We start from the raw sequence: 17,060 nt of genomic DNA on the forward strand, positions 1-17,060 counted from the left end.
CGAGGCAGCTGTCGCCCCCCATCCATCAGGTTAGCAAGCGCTTCGGGCGCAGGCAGGCGCTCCCCCAGCTGCCATTGGGCAGGTTATTTTGAGGCCCTGGGGCTGCCTCAGCACGCAGGAGAGTGCTAGGCATCAGAGTTTCCACGCCGCACTCACTCTCTCTCCATTTTCAGTGGAGGTGCAGTTATGGTGGCCTGCCGCCCCGCCCCCTCCACACTCCGGCTGTGCATTGCTGGGAGGCTGGTGATGTCATGGAAGCCGCGAGAGGGGCACGGGAGGGCTGGCATAGGCCTGGGCTGTCAGCGCCACAGTGCCATCTTACGTCATGTCATGCGGATTGGAGCTGGGCGCCAGTGTGCTGAATACTTTGCCCTGGTATGGAAGGCGCTGCAGTCCTGTTCTGCAGTGCAGGCAGTCAGGGGTTGGGGGTGTTCTTTGGGGAGAGGGCAGACCTGACATGACTCTCAAGCGGCCCCAGGCCGAGGCGCATCCATCATTAGAAGGCCGGCTCCAGTTGCGCCTACAGTAGGTGTTGGGTGTCAGGGAGTGCGTCAGTGCTAGTGGGATTTACAGTAACTGTTGATACATTGGGGGAGGGGGCATGGGCCTATCCAGTCACGTGGAGGCCAACCCTACACGGGCTGAACTGCCGTGATACTCTGTACCTTACAGGACTCATCCTGCTACTGCCATGATGGGCGCTTTACCTTAGAGCGCTACCCAGAGAATGGCATGCTGGACCCTTACCTTATGGCATAAAGCCTTATAGTGCTCAACCTGATACATCATACACCGTTTCCTTATGGCATGCACCCTGCTACTGCCTTGATAGACCATTACATTACAGCACCTGCCCTGCTACTGCCATGATAGACCATTACATTACAGCACCTGCCCTGCTACTGCCATGATAGACCATTACATTACAGCACCTTCCCTGCTACTGCCTTGATGGACCATTACGTTACAGCACCTTCCCTGCTACTGCCATGATGGACCATTACGTTACAGCATCGCCCAGCTACTGCCATGATGGACCATTACGTTACAGCACCTTCCCTGCTACTGCCATGATGGACCATTACGTTACAGCATTGCCCTGCTACTGCCTTGATGGACCGTTACGTTACAGCACCTACCCTGCTACTGCCTTGATGGACCATTACGTTACAGCACCTTCCCTGCTACTGCCATGATGGACCATTACGTTACAGCATCGCCCAGCTACTGCCATGATGGACCATTACGTTACAGCATCGCCCAGCTACTGCCATGATGGACCATTACGTTACATCACCTGCCCTGCTACTGCCATGATGGACCGTTACGTTACAGCACCTGCCCTGCTACTGCCTTGATGGACCGTTACGTTACAGCACCTACCCTGCTACTGCCATGATAGACCATTACGTTACAGCATCGCCCAGCTACTGCCATGATGGACCATTACTTTACATCCTCCACCTTCCTGCTAACATAACACACCTTGTACTTACATTATGGACCCTTCTTTTGCCATGTGGCCCACCCTTACCTAATAGCACCCAACCTCCTTCTGCCATGGAGGGCTCCGTTATAGTGCTCACCCTGATACTTACATGATACACTGTTTCCTTATGGCATGCATCCTGCTACTGCCATGATGGACCATTACTTTACATCCTCCACCTTCCTGCTGACATGACACACCTTGTACTTACATACAGACTTTTATTCTGCCATATGGCACACCCTTACCTTGTAGCACCCAACCTCCTTCTGCCATGGTGGGCTCTTACCTTATAGTGCTCAACCTGATACTTACATGATGAACCCTTTCCTTATGGCATGCACCCTGCTACTGCACCCATGATGGACCCTTACTTTACAGCTCCTACCAACCTACTGCCATAATGGACCCTTACCTTACAGCATCCACCTTCCTACTGGCATGACACGACTTTTCCTTACATTACTCATCTTGCTTTTGCCATCATCCAACCACATACTTGACCCGTTCCATACACTCTATTTCACCCGTTCCATCCACATACATCATCCGTTCATCCATATACATTATCCGTTCGTCCACCTACTTCCTCCGTTCCATCCACTTCATCCGTTTCATCCACACACTTCATCCGTTCCACCATCCATGCCACTTGCCATTACACATGTTAATGAGTCCCTCACTTTCCTTTCTAGGACTTTTGCCTCTCAGCACTGCAAGTCCTACATTATTGTCAGGAGGGTGATATATAAGACCACTTATCCCACCTCACCTTACCTCCTACCAAGACATCTGTGTAGCAGCCTCAATGCTCCCCTAGGCAACCAGCTCATATATGCCAAATGTTATAGTAAGTTCTTTTTCTACACTTATGTATGAGGTTACAAACATGGCTTACAATCATCGCTCCCATGAGTGAGGTAATAGAGTGCTGTGCTCTATATAAACAGACACTGTTATCCACATATACAGAGCAGCACTCTGTTAAACCAGGTGTGAATGTGGTTTTCTGTATTGAACACTTTAAAGACTTTCTCCTAGAGAGTACTAATTATCCCACTAATTAAGTGATGCTAATTGAATCTTTTCCCATCACTCTGCCATATTTCCTTTAGCTGCCAATACAGTGATCACCTAGGACAGGGATCTGCAACCTTTTGCTCTCCAGATGTTTTTACCCACGACTCCCATCATCTGCAGCTAAAATAGTCAATGGTGGAGGATCATGGGAGTTGTAGTCTAAAACATCTGGAGAGCCACACCCTGTCCTAGGTGATCACAGTATTGACAGCTAAAGAAAATATGGCACAGTGATGTGAAGCAATTCACACCGTATTATATAATTGGGCCCAGTGCTGACGATTGGATTCTAGTCCTGGTTTCCGGGTTCTAGAAATGTGTATAGTAGAAAATATTCCCTCCCTTTTTTATTGTTACAAATATGGATAAGGCTTTCTGAGGAGTTGTCTTTCAAAAGCTAAACTCGTACTCTTTGCTCAATTAAGCTTCATTGCAGAGCCCTAAACCACATGATGAAACAACTTGACAATGCATAAGGAATCTTTGTAGAAACAGGTACGGTAAAAGAAAAGTTGGGTTCACTCTGAAAAGGCACAACAGACAATGCATATATGTAAAGTAATTAGACAACAGTCCAGCAAAGTACCTGGATTAAAAATGCCCTTGAGTCATGTTCTGCAGTACATTGTTCAATTGAATTAAGTAAAACACCTGAGCATATGCTAAAATGAGAAGATGACATACTTGGTGAAAAAAGTATACGTATATACATATCATTTAGCTATTGATTCGTGTGGTGGGTTCAGATATAGTCAACAGCTGATGCATTTGCATACAAGTGAATGATGGAAGCACGGCTCAGTGGGTTGAAGGCCTGCTTCACAGATGTCTGCGTTCTTTAGGTGGAACACTGAAGGTTGAAAGCTTGAAAGGGTTTGAACAAATCACATCTAAAGGCACTCCTCTGTGCAACCCTCGGGCCAACGTATTTAAGCCTGCCATGACCGAAGAGGACAGATCATTTGAAGATCAGGCTTGACCCACCAGAAAAGAGGCAGTACTAGCAAAAATACTAGGTCACATCTCGTCTGCACAAGACCACGAGCGGCCCCGAACCTTCTTTGGCCTCATTGGGAGTCATCAAAGAAGTGTAGCTTGGATCTCCCGGAACAGCAGGCTCAGGAGCCATGCCTGGGCATACCCACCGACTCTGGCGTCTCTAGGATCCACAGGTCGGAATCCCAGTGGTGTTCTTATGGTGTTGCATTCTTTGGGTGTCAATAAAGCAATGACCGTTATGCTATGATATGGTATGTCATTTATAACGCCCCTGTACACATGTGTTTTTAGGCGCGACAGGACAAGTGGGGGAGACAGATGGAGAACAAGACAAACAATCTTACTAGGCCTTGTGTCATTCAGATAGTAAGTGCAGCAGTGCCAGAAAGTGCACAGGAAAGTGAGAGGGGGAAGTGCCAGGGAGGGGAAGTGCAATCAGGGCAGCATTGCTCTGGGTAAGTGCAGCCAAGGCAGCGCGGCTCTGGGTAAGTGCAGCCAGGGCAGCATTGCTCTAGGTAAGTGCAGTCAGGACAGCGCGGCTCTGGGTAAGTGCAAGGAGGCAGCAGACTGTAGAGGTTGTAGGTACAGCCCCTAAGTGTGCGGTAGGCCTGGAGGCAGTGCAGGGGAGACTGATCATGGTGGAGCCTGGTACCCAGTGAGACTATGGGGGTAGCCAAGCAACCAGTCGTTGCAGCTGACAGGTAGGTCAGCAGGGGAGACCGATAGAGAGAAAGCAGAGGAGAATAGGAAGGTCTTGAGCTGCTTCCGGAACTTCAGGTGGTCCGGCTCAAATTTGAGAGGGGCAGGGTAATAGCACCTACGAAATACATGCAGAGTCAGTAAAGATTTGGGTCCTATTTATGCTAAGAACACATTCCAGCATGACACACCGGCAAAGGGTTACTTTGTGCAAGCTGCAATATTTGTTGTCATTGTTTGCAGTGGGTCCTATCTCCCCACTCCTGACCATGGGAAAACAAAATAAGGCACTTTGCTGTCTACTAAGCGCTAAACTGCTGCCAAGGTCACGTATGCGCCAGAAACTTTGAGGGTGTCATTATGATGAAATTTCCCAAGGAGGATTTTGGTAAGTGGAATACGCCAGAGTGTTTAGTTGCAGACTAGCCGTCCTCATGCAGCCCAACTCCTGCCTAAGAACACTTAGAACATTTTAAAGGCTTATAAAGATAGCCATGTTGACAACTGACTAATTTTGCCATCTGTCTTCCCTTCTTCATTTGCATTTTACTCCCTGAATTAATATTGACGTTTCATTTGCGCCTTATAAATGCAGCGCTACAAGGCGTGGCTGTGCCTGGAGCCCAGGACTGGAGGAGTATCTTTCACTTGACCTGGGGCAGCCTGAACATTCCACAGAGGGCATTTGTTTAAATTCCAGCAGGGCTTTAAGTATCACTTAGTGCCCCCATGACGCACCTCTTCTGCACAGTCTTTCCACTCACCGGATTCAGGGCCGCAGGTAATGTGATATAACCCAATGAAACAGACATAACCGGGACAGACTAGCAGGACGGTGGGCACGGCTGCATGTGTGTTCCACACTCAGACGCACCGAGCTGGGGGGGGGCGGGGGGGGGCTGCTTGCTCCAGTTTCTGACACATGCAGGCACACAGCCTGCTATGCATTATGAGGCTAAAGCAGGCCATCATTCAAAAAAACTGTCTTTTCTTGCTTACCAAACGAGCGGACAACTTTGTACATGTTTAAAAGTATTTGTCGTATCCTTTCTTGATGAATTAGTTAATCCAATGGAGCAGACGAGGTTTCGATGTAAACAGAAAATTACCCATTGTAATTTTAATTGTTTACTTATACGTTTTTTTCCAGAAAGATTTTTGCTGCAACCCCGCAGCCTCCCCATTAACCTGCCTACATTAATTATTCTCCTAAACCCACTCCACATATATTAGGCAAAATCCGACTAAATATATTCAACGAAATCTACTTCGACGAATTCTCCTGCGGCAAAACCTCACTATCCCGGAGAAGCAACACAAGATCTAATCAGAATTTGCACCGTTCGTTCGTTCCTTCGATGACTTGAAAGAGCGGATAGTGTCTGCAGGCGTTACATCAATTTATTCCAATGGAATGTGCCTGTTTTAGCATCTGGTAAAAAATAAGCAGAATCCATGGGAATCCATTCAACCTGGCGTCTGCAAAACATTTTTGCAAGCAAAATGTACATTTTGTTTACGAAAAGAAAGTAAAAATGAAGAATAATGCGATTTCACTGGGTTTTTCTCTTAACTTTTAAACTGAATTTTGTTAACTTTCCAAATTGCATGCGGCGGACCCAACAGCTAATCAGTGCCAATGGTGAGGGGCCCCTGCAAGCAATTAATATGTTTTGTAAAATAAGACCACAAAGAAGGAAATTGAAATTGAGAGTGCAGCAGGATGTGTGATGGAATACAGACAGGACAGTGAGAGTGCAGCAGGAAGCATTGATGGACTACAGCCAGGACAGTGAGAGTACAGCAGGAAACGTTGATGGAATACAGCCAGGACAGTGAGAGTGCAGCAGGAAGCGTTGATGGACTACAGCCAGGACAGTGAGAGTGCAGCAGGAAACGTTGATGGAATACAGCCAGGACAGTGAGAGTGCAGCAGGAAGCGTTGATGGACTACAGCCAGGACAGTGAGAGTGCAGCAGGAAGCGCTGATGGAATAATGCCAGGACAGTGAGAGTGCAGCAGGAAGCATTGATGGACTACAGCCAGGACAGTCAGAGTGCAGCAGGAAACGTTGATGGAATACAGCCAGGACAGTGAGAGTGCAGCAGGAAGCGTTGATGGACTACAGCCAGGACAGTCAGAGTGCAGCAGGAAACGTTGATGGAATACAGCCAGGACAGTGAGAGTGCAGCAGGAAGCGTTGATGGACTACAGCCAGGACAGTGAGAGTGCAGCAGGAAGCGCTGATGGACTAATGCCAGGACAGTGAGAGTGCAGCAGGAAGCATTGATGGACTACAACCAGGACAGTCAGAGTGCAGCAGGAAGCGCTGATGGAATAATGCCAGGACAGTGAGAGTGCAGCAGGAAGCGTTGATGGACTACAGCCAGGACAGTCAGAGTGCAGCAGGAAGCGCTGATGAAATAATGCCAGGACAGTCAGAGTGCAGCAGCAAGCGTTGATGGACTACAGCCAGGACAGTGAGAGTGCAGCGGGAAGCATTGATGGAATACAGCTAGGACAGTCAGAGTGCAGCAGGAAGTGTGATGGAATACAGACAGGACAGTGAGAGTGCAGCAGGAAGCATTGATGGACTACAGCCAGGACAGTCAGAGTGCAGCAGGAAACGTTGATGGAATACAGCCAGGACAGTCAGAGTGCAGCAGGAAGTGTGATGGAATACAGACAGGACAGTGAGAGTGCAGCAGGAAGCATTGATGGACTACAGCCAGGACAGTCAGAGTGCAGCAGGAAGTGTGATGGAATACAGACAGGACAGTGAGAGTGCAGCAGGAAGCGTTGATGGACTACAGCCAGGACAGTCAGAGTGCAGCAGGAAACGTTGATGGAATACAGCCAGGACAGTCAGAGTGCAGCAGGAAACGTTGATGGAATACAGCCAGGACAGTGAGAGTGCAGCAGGAAGCGTTGATGGACTACAGCCAGGACAGTCAGAGTGCAGCAGGAAACGTTGATGGAATACAGCCAGGACAGTGAGAGTGCAGCAGGAAGCGTTGATGGACTACAGCCAGGACAGTGAGAGTGCAGCAGGAAGCGCTGATGGAATAATGCCAGGACAGTGAGAGTGCAGCAGGAAGCATTGATGGACTACAGCCAGGACAGTCAGAGTGCAGCAGGAAACGTTGATGGAATACAGCCAGGACAGTGAGAGTGCAGCAGGAAGCGTTGATGGACTACAGCCAGGACAGTCAGAGTGCAGCAGGAAACGTTGATGGAATACAGCCAGGACAGTGAGAGTGCAGCAGGAAGCGTTGATGGACTACAGCCAGGACAGTCAGAGTGCAGCAGCAAGCATTGATGGACTACAGCCAGGACAGTGAGAGTGCAGCAGGAAGCGCTGATGGAATAATGCCAGGACAGTGAGAGTGCAGCAGGAAGCATTGATGGACTACAGCCAGGACAGTCAGAGTGCAGCAGGAAACGTTGATGGAATACAGCCAGGACAGTCAGAGTGCAGCAGGAAGCGCTGGTGGACTACAGCCAGGACAGTGAGAGTGCAGCAGGAAGTGCTGATGGAATAATGCCAGGACAGTGAGAGTGCAGCAGGAAGCATTGATGGACTACAGCCAGGACAGTCAGAGTGCAGCAGGAAACGTTGATGGAATACAGCCAGGACAGTCAGAGTGCAGTAGGAAGCGCTGATGGACTACAGCCAGGACAGTGAGAGTGCAGCAGGAAGCGCTGATGGAATGATGCCAGGACAGTGAGAGTGCAGCAGGAAGCATTGATGGACTACAGCCAGGACAGTCAGAGTGCAGCAGGAAACGTTGATGGAATACAGCCAGGACAGTCAGAGTGCAGCAGGAAGCGTTGATGGACTACAGCCAGGACAGTGAGAGTGCAGCAGGAAGTGCTGATGGAATAATGCCAGGACAGTGAGAGTGCAGCAGGAAGAGCTGAGGGACTATAGCCAGGACAGTGACAGTGCAACAGGAAGCGTTGATGGAATACAGCCAGGACAGTGAGAGTGCAGCAGGAAGCATTGATGGAATACAGCCAGGACAGTGAGAGTGCAGCAGGAAACGTTGATGGAATACAGCCAGGACAGTCAGAGTGCAGCAGGAAACGTTGATGGAATACAGCCAGGACAGTGAGAGTGCAGCAGGAAGCGTTGATGGACTACAGCCAGGACAGTCAGAGTGCAGCAGGAAACGTTGATGGAATACAGCCAGGACAGTGAGAGTGCAGCAGGAAGCGTTGATGGACTACAGCCAGGACAGTGAGAGTGCAGCAGGAAGCGCTGATGGAATAATGCCAGGACAGTGAGAGTGCAGCAGGAAGCATTGATGGACTACAGCCAGGACAGTCAGAGTGCAGCAGGAAACGTTGATGGAATACAGCCAGGACAGTGAGAGTGCAGCAGGAAGCGTTGATGGACTACAGCCAGGACAGTCAGAGTGCAGCAGGAAACGTTGATGGAATACAGCCAGGACAGTGAGAGTGCAGCAGGAAGCGTTGATGGACTACAGCCAGGACAGTCAGAGTGCAGCAGCAAGCATTGATGGACTACAGCCAGGACAGTGAGAGTGCAGCAGGAAGCGCTGATGGAATAATGCCAGGACAGTGAGAGTGCAGCAGGAAGCATTGATGGACTACAGCCAGGACAGTCAGAGTGCAGCAGGAAACGTTGATGGAATACAGCCAGGACAGTCAGAGTGCAGTAGGAAGCGCTGATGGACTACAGCCAGGACAGTGAGAGTGCAGCAGGAAGCGCTGATGGAATGATGCCAGGACAGTGAGAGTGCAGCAGGAAGCATTGATGGACTACAGCCAGGACAGTCAGAGTGCAGCAGGAAACGTTGATGGAATACAGCCAGGACAGTCAGAGTGCAGCAGGAAGCGTTGATGGACTACAGCCAGGACAGTGAGAGTGCAGCAGGAAGTGCTGATGGAATAATGCCAGGACAGTGAGAGTGCAGCAGGAAGAGCTGAGGGACTATAGCCAGGACAGTGACAGAGCAACAGGAAGCGTTGATGGAATACAGCCAGGACAGTGAGAGTGCAGCAGGAAGCATTGATGGAATACAGCCAGGACAGTGAGAGTGCAGCAGGAAGCGTTGATGGACTACAGCCAGGACAGTAAGAGTGCAGCAGGAAGTGTTGATGGAATACAGCCAGGACAGTGAGAGTGCAGCAGGAAGAGCTGATGGACTACAGCCAGGACAGTGAGAGTGCAACAGGAAGCGTTGATGGAATACAGCCAGGACAGTGAGAGTGCAGCAGGAAGTGTTGATGGAATACAGACAGGACAGTGAGAGTGCAGCAGGAAGAGTTGATGGAATACAGCCAGGACAGTGAGAGTGCAGCGGGAAGCGTTAATGAACTACAGCCAGGACAGTGACAGTGCAGCAAGAAGCGTTGATGGAATGCAGCCAGGACAGTGAGAGTGCAGCAGGAAGCGTTGATGGACTACAGCCAGGACAGTGAGAGTGCAGCAGGAAGTGTTGATGGAATACAGCCAGGACAGTGAGAGTGCAGCAGGAAGAGCTGATGGACTACAGCCAGGACAGTGAGAGTGCAACAGGAAGCGTTGATGGAATACAGCCAGGACATTGAGAGTGCAGCAGGAAGTGTTGATGAAATACAGCCAGGATAGTGAGAGTGCAGCAGGAAGCGTTGATGGAATACAGCCGGGACAGTGAGAGTGCAGCAGAAAGAGCTGATGGAATACAGCCAGGACAGTGAGAGTGCAGCAGGATGTGTTGATGGAATACAGACAGGACAGTGAGAGTGCAGCAGGAAGAGTTGATGAAATACAGCCAGGACAGTGAGAGTGCAGCAGGAAGCATTAATGAACTACAGCCAGGACAGTGAGAGTACAGCAAGAAGCGCTGATTGAATGCAGCCAGGACAGCGAGAGTGCAGCAGGAAGTGTTGATGGACTACAGCCAGGACAGTGAGAGTGCAGCAGGAAGCATTGATGGAATACAGCCAGGACATTGAGAGTGGAGTAGGAAGTGTTGATGCAATACAGCCAGAGTACAGCAGGAAGCGTTGATGGAATACAACCAGGACAGTGTGAGTGCAGCAGGAGGCATTGATGGAATACAGCCAGAACAGTGAGAGTGCAGCAGGACGTGCTGATGGAATACAGCCAGGACAGTGAGAGTGCAGGACAGTGAGAGTGCAGCAGGAAGCGTTGATGGAATGCAGCCAGGACAGTGAGAGTGCAACAGGAAGGAAGCGTTGATGGAATACAGCCAGGACAGTGAGAGTGCAGCAGGAAGAGCTGATGGAATACAGCTAGGACAGTGAGAGAGCAGCAGGAAGCATTGATGGAACGCAGCCAAGACAGTGCGAGTGCTGCAGGAAGCGTTGATGGACTACAGACAGGACAGTGAGAGTGCAGCAGGAAGCATTGATGGACTACAGTCAGGACAGTGAGAGTGCATTCGGAAGCATGGATTGAATACAGCCGGGACAGTGAGAGTGCAGCAGGAAGCGTTGATGGAATACAGCCACGACAGTGAGAGTGCAGCAGGAAGTGTTGATGGAATGCAGCCAGGACAGTGCGAGTGCAGCAGGAAGCGCTGATGGACTACAGTCAATACAGTGAGAGTGCATTAGGAAGCATGGATTGAATACAGCCGGGACAGTGAGAGTGCAGCAGGAAGCGTTGATGGAATACAGCCACGACAGTGAGAGCGCAGCAGGAAGCGTTGATGGAATGCAGCCAGGACAGTGAGAGTGCAGCAGGAAGCGCTGATGGAATACAGCCAGCACAGTGAGAATGCAGCAGGAAGCGTTGATGCAATACAGCCAGGACAGTGAGAGTGCAGCAGGAAGCGTTGATGGAATACAGCCAGGACAGTGAGAGTGCAGCAGGAAGCGTTGATGGAATACAGCCAGGACAGCCAGGGTGCAGCAGGAAGCGTTGATGGAATACAGCCAGCACAGTGAGAGTGCAGCAGGAAGCGTTGATGGAATACAGCCAGGGCAGCCAGGGTGCAGCAGGAAGCGTTAATGGAATACAGCCAGCACAGTGAGAGTGCAGCAGGAAGCGTTGATGCAATACAGCCAGGACAGTGAGAGTGCAGCAGGAAGCGTTGATGGAATACAGCCAGGACAGTGCAGCAGGAAGCGTTGATGGAATACAGCCACGACAGCCAGGGTGCAGCAGGAAGCGTTGATGGAATACAGCCAGCACAGTGAGAGTGCAGCAGGAAGCGTTGATGGAATACAGCCAGGGCAGTGAGAGTGCAGCAGGAAGCTCTGATGGACTACAGCCAGGACAGTTCTGGTGCCAATGAACAGCTTTAGACTTGACAAGAGCGGCCGCAGGGTTGGGGGTTACCCCCAATACACTCCTCTAAAGCTAAACCCCGAATGTTACCCTGAAAAGATCCAATCCTCGGAGATGAGGAGCCTTCCTGGTGGGGTGCTGGATTGCAGCGTTTACCGGAATCAGCTGCAGACCCTGCCACTCTCCGACCATTCCCCCGTTCCTTGCAACCGGGCACTAGTAGCCGTAGAGAAGCCCCACCCCGTCCAGCATGAATGGAAAGACGCCACAGCGAGGATCCCCGAGTTTGGAGTGGTCAGGTGTGTCGAGGTGTGCCGATGGGGCGAATTGAGAGCTCACGTTGAGGGTACACGCTGGTGGACGGCGTCCAAAGCTAGAACAAGAAACATTGAATGTCTTCTTTCGATTTATGAATACACACTGACCTCGGGGCTTGAACCTTGGTGGTCAAGTTCGCAGGCCGGACACTTCACCTGTACACTACATGACCTGATGAAAAGTATTAAACAACTAAAGGTGAAATGTCCCATATTGGTACTGCATGTTCCAGAGAAAACATTGGTATTTGTTCTTGGAGTTTAAAACGTGCACAGCTTTAAAGGTTTTCAAAAACATTATTAGAAGAAAATATTCTGTCTTGGTTTTGTGTGTGTGTTGATTTTATGAAAGGCAAATGCCATTCACCCTGTGCAATTTGGGTGGATATGCAAAGCCAATTCACCTTGATATGCTAATTTCTGGCGACATCACATGTCATTGCATCTGTTAATGAGCGCCCCCCCCAACTTCTTTTTTAAGCACTTGAGTCCTGGGGGGGTGCAAAGAGATGTGACAAGCTGTGGAATTCCACCGCCACAAACCTGAGCAACGAAAAAACCCGGAAAACACAAACCATAACACAGAATCCTTGCCAGTGCCTTTGATTTTTTCTGCCAGTTCAAATCTTAATATTTGATGTGAAAATTGAATATTCTCATTGGTGCAAAGATTGGAAAGTGCCGGGGGAAGGATTCTGCAATGTGTGCACCCGTGTCCTCCCATGATGGCAACTGCCACAGATTCTCCTATAGGAGGACCATAGGGGAAACCCAGAACCTTCTAGGGCAAGCGAAAGCCGCCAACTGTGTGATGCAAGCCCTGGATGTGGTAAGGCTGCTCCCCCAGTTCCCACACGGGCACCTCACCATCCACTCTGCGGTCACCCATTCAGGGGCAGCTGTACTATATCCAGCCGGAAGTTATGTCTCACGGGTAACGGGGAAAATGCACAGAAGTCCAATTATTTGTTTACCCACTCAAATAAAGGGAGAATTGCGGGAAATACCCTGATCAAATCAGCCAGGGGAGATTTGACCATTAGCACATGCAAAGCAGGACATGTCTTTCTGGAGCTCGCTCACAGACAAGTTCCCAAGTACACACGTGGTGCAGATTTCTGCATTAAGCGCCCCTTGGACTGGAGAATGGAGCCCACCGAGAAACACGAGGCTGTCAGGAGTGGGTCGCAGCCAAGGGCAAACAAGTGAACAAAACGGCTTCCAACACATACATCCATACACCACATACATCCATACACCACATACATCCATACAACACATACATCCATACACCACATACATCCATACACCACATACATCCATACACCACATACATCCATACACCACATACATCCATACAACACATACATCCATACACCACATACATCCATACAACACATACATCCATACACCACATACATCCATACAGCACATACATCCATACAACACATACATCCATACAACACATACATCCATACACCACATACATCCATACACCACATACATCCATACAACACATACATCCATACAACACATACATCCATACAACACATACATCCATACACCACATACATCCATACACCACATACATCCATACACCACATACATCCATACAACACATACATCCATACAACACATACATCCATACACCACATACATCCATACAACACATACATCCATACACCACATACATCCATACACCACATACATCCATAGAACACATACATCCATACAACACATACATCCATACACCACATACATCCATACACCACATACATCCATACACCACATACATCCATACACCACATACGTCCATACAACACATACATCCATACAACACATACATCCATACACCACATACATCCATACAACACATACATCCATACACCACATACATCCATAGAACACATACATCCATACACCACATACATCCATACAACACATACATCCATACAACACATACATCCATACACCACATACATCCATACAACACATACATCCATACACCACATACATCCATAGAACACATACATCCATACACCACATACATCCATACAACACATACATCCATACACCACATACATCCATAGAACACATACATCCATACACCACATACATCCATACAACACATACATCCATACACCACATACATCCATACAACACATACACCCATACACCACATACATCCATACACCACATACATCCATACACCACATACATCCATACAACACATACATCCATACACCACATACATCCATACAACACATACATCCATACACCACATACATCCATAGAACACATACATCCATACACCACATACATCCATACAACACATACATCCATACACCACATACATCCATACAACACATACACCCATACAGCACATACATCCATACACCACATACATCCATACAACACATACATCCATACACCACATACATCCATACACCACATACATCCATACAGCACATACATCCATACATCACATACTTCCATACATCACATACTTCCATACACCACATACATCCATACAACACATACACCCATACACCACATACATCCATACACCACATACATCCATACAACACATACATCAATACACCACATACATCCATACAGCACATACATCCATACATCACATACTTCCATACATCACATACTTCCATACACCACATACATCCATACAACACATACACCCATACAGCACATACATCCATACACCACATACATCCATACACCACATACATCCATACAACACATACATCCATACACCACATACATCCATACAGCACATACATCCATACATCACATACTTCCATACATCACATACTTCCATACAGCACCTACATCCATACAACACATACATCCATACATCACATACTTCCATACAGCACATACTTCCATACAGCACCTACATCCGTACAGCACATACTTCCATACAGCACATACATCCATACAGCACATGCATCCGTACAGCACATACATCCGTACAGCACATACTTCCATACAGCACATACATCCATACAGCACATGCATCCGTACAGCACATACTTCCATACACCACATACATCCATACAGCACATACATCCGTACAGCACATACATCCATACAACACATACATCCATACAGCACATACTTCCATACAGCACATACATCCGTACAGCACATACTTCCATACAGCACATACATCCGTACAACACATACATCCATACAACACATACATCCATACACCACATACTTCCATACACCACATACATCCATACAGCACATACATCCATACAGCACATACATCCATACAGCACATACATCCGTACAGCACATACATCCATACAACACATACATCCGTACAGCACATACTTCCATACAGCACATACATCCGTACAGCACATACTTCCATACAGCACATACTTCCATACAGCACATACTTCCATACAGCACATACATCCGTACAGCACATACATCCATACAGCACATACATCCATACAACACATACATCCATACAACACATACATCCGTACAACACATACATCCGTACAGCACATACATCCATACAGCACATACATCCATACAACACATACATCCATACAACACATACATCCGTACAACACATACATCCGTACAGCACATACATCCATACACCACATACATCCATACACCACATACATCCATACAGCACATACATCCATACACCACATACATCCATACAACACATACATCCGTACAGCACCTACATCCATACAGCACATGCATCCGTACAGCACATACTTCCATACAGCACATACATCCATACACCACATACATCCATACAGCACATACATCCATACAGCACATACATCCATACAGCACATACATCCATACACCACATACATCCATACAACACATACATCCATACACCACATACATCCATACACCACATACATCCATACAACACATACATCCATATAGCACATACATCCATACACCACATACATCCATACACCACATACATCCATACAACACATACATCCATACAGCACATACTTCCATACAGCACATACATCCATACAGCACATACATCCATATAGCACATACATCCATACAGCACATACATCCATACAACACATACATCCATACAACACATACATCCATACACCACATACATCCATATAGCACATACATCCATACAGCACATACATCCATACAGCACATACATCCATACAACACATACATCCATACAGCACATACATCCATACAGCACATACATCCATACAGCACATACATCCATACACCACATACATCCATACAGCACATACATCCATACATCACATACTTCCATACATCACATACTTCCATACACCACATACATCCATACAACACATACACCCATACAGCACATACATCCATACACCACATACATCCATACACCACATACATCCATACAACACATACACCCATACACCACATACATCCATACAGCACATACATCCATACAACACATACATCCATACACCACATACATCCATACAGCACATACATCCATACATCACATACTTCCATACATCACATACTTCCATACAGCACCTACATCCATACAACACATACATCCATACAGCACATACATCCATACAGCACATACATCCATACAGCACATACATCCATACAACACGTACATCCATTCATTCTCACACATACTTTCATTCTCTCATCCGAATGCATACTATCTTTACTTCACTCTCTTTGTTCTCCCGCTTTCCCTCTCTCTCCCTTTCTCTTTTATTGCCTCTTTCGTTCCCTCTAGCACTCTTTCTCTCCTTTTCTCTCTCGTATTGCATACTAGCTTTCCTTCAGTCTGTCTTTCCTTTACTTCACTCTTTCTCTCTCCTGTCTTTATTTCCCTCTCTTTTCTTCTCTGTTTCTATCCCTCTAGCTCTCTATCTCTGCTTTTCTCTCTCGTATTCTATACTATCTTTCCTTCTCTCTTTCTTTTTTACTTCATTCTTGCACTCTCCCTTTCTATCTTGCCCTCTCTTTCCTTCTCTTTCTTTCTCTCCTTTTCTTATGTTACTCTTTTCCCCCTCTCTCCCTCCTTCTCTTCCCCTCTTTTTAACTTTCTCTCCTTCTGTCTTTCTTTCCTTTTTGTGTTTTCTTCTTTCTTTCCCACTCTCTCCAATTTTCTTTCCCTCTCTTCCATTCTCTTTTTTCATCTCTCATTCTCATTGTATTGCTTATCATC

Source organism: Ambystoma mexicanum, chromosome 2p, assembly GCF_040938575.1.
Source record: "Ambystoma mexicanum isolate Mex_15411 chromosome 2p, UKY_AmexF1_1, whole genome shotgun sequence".
Lineage (NCBI taxonomy): Eukaryota > Metazoa > Chordata > Amphibia > Caudata > Ambystomatidae > Ambystoma > Ambystoma mexicanum.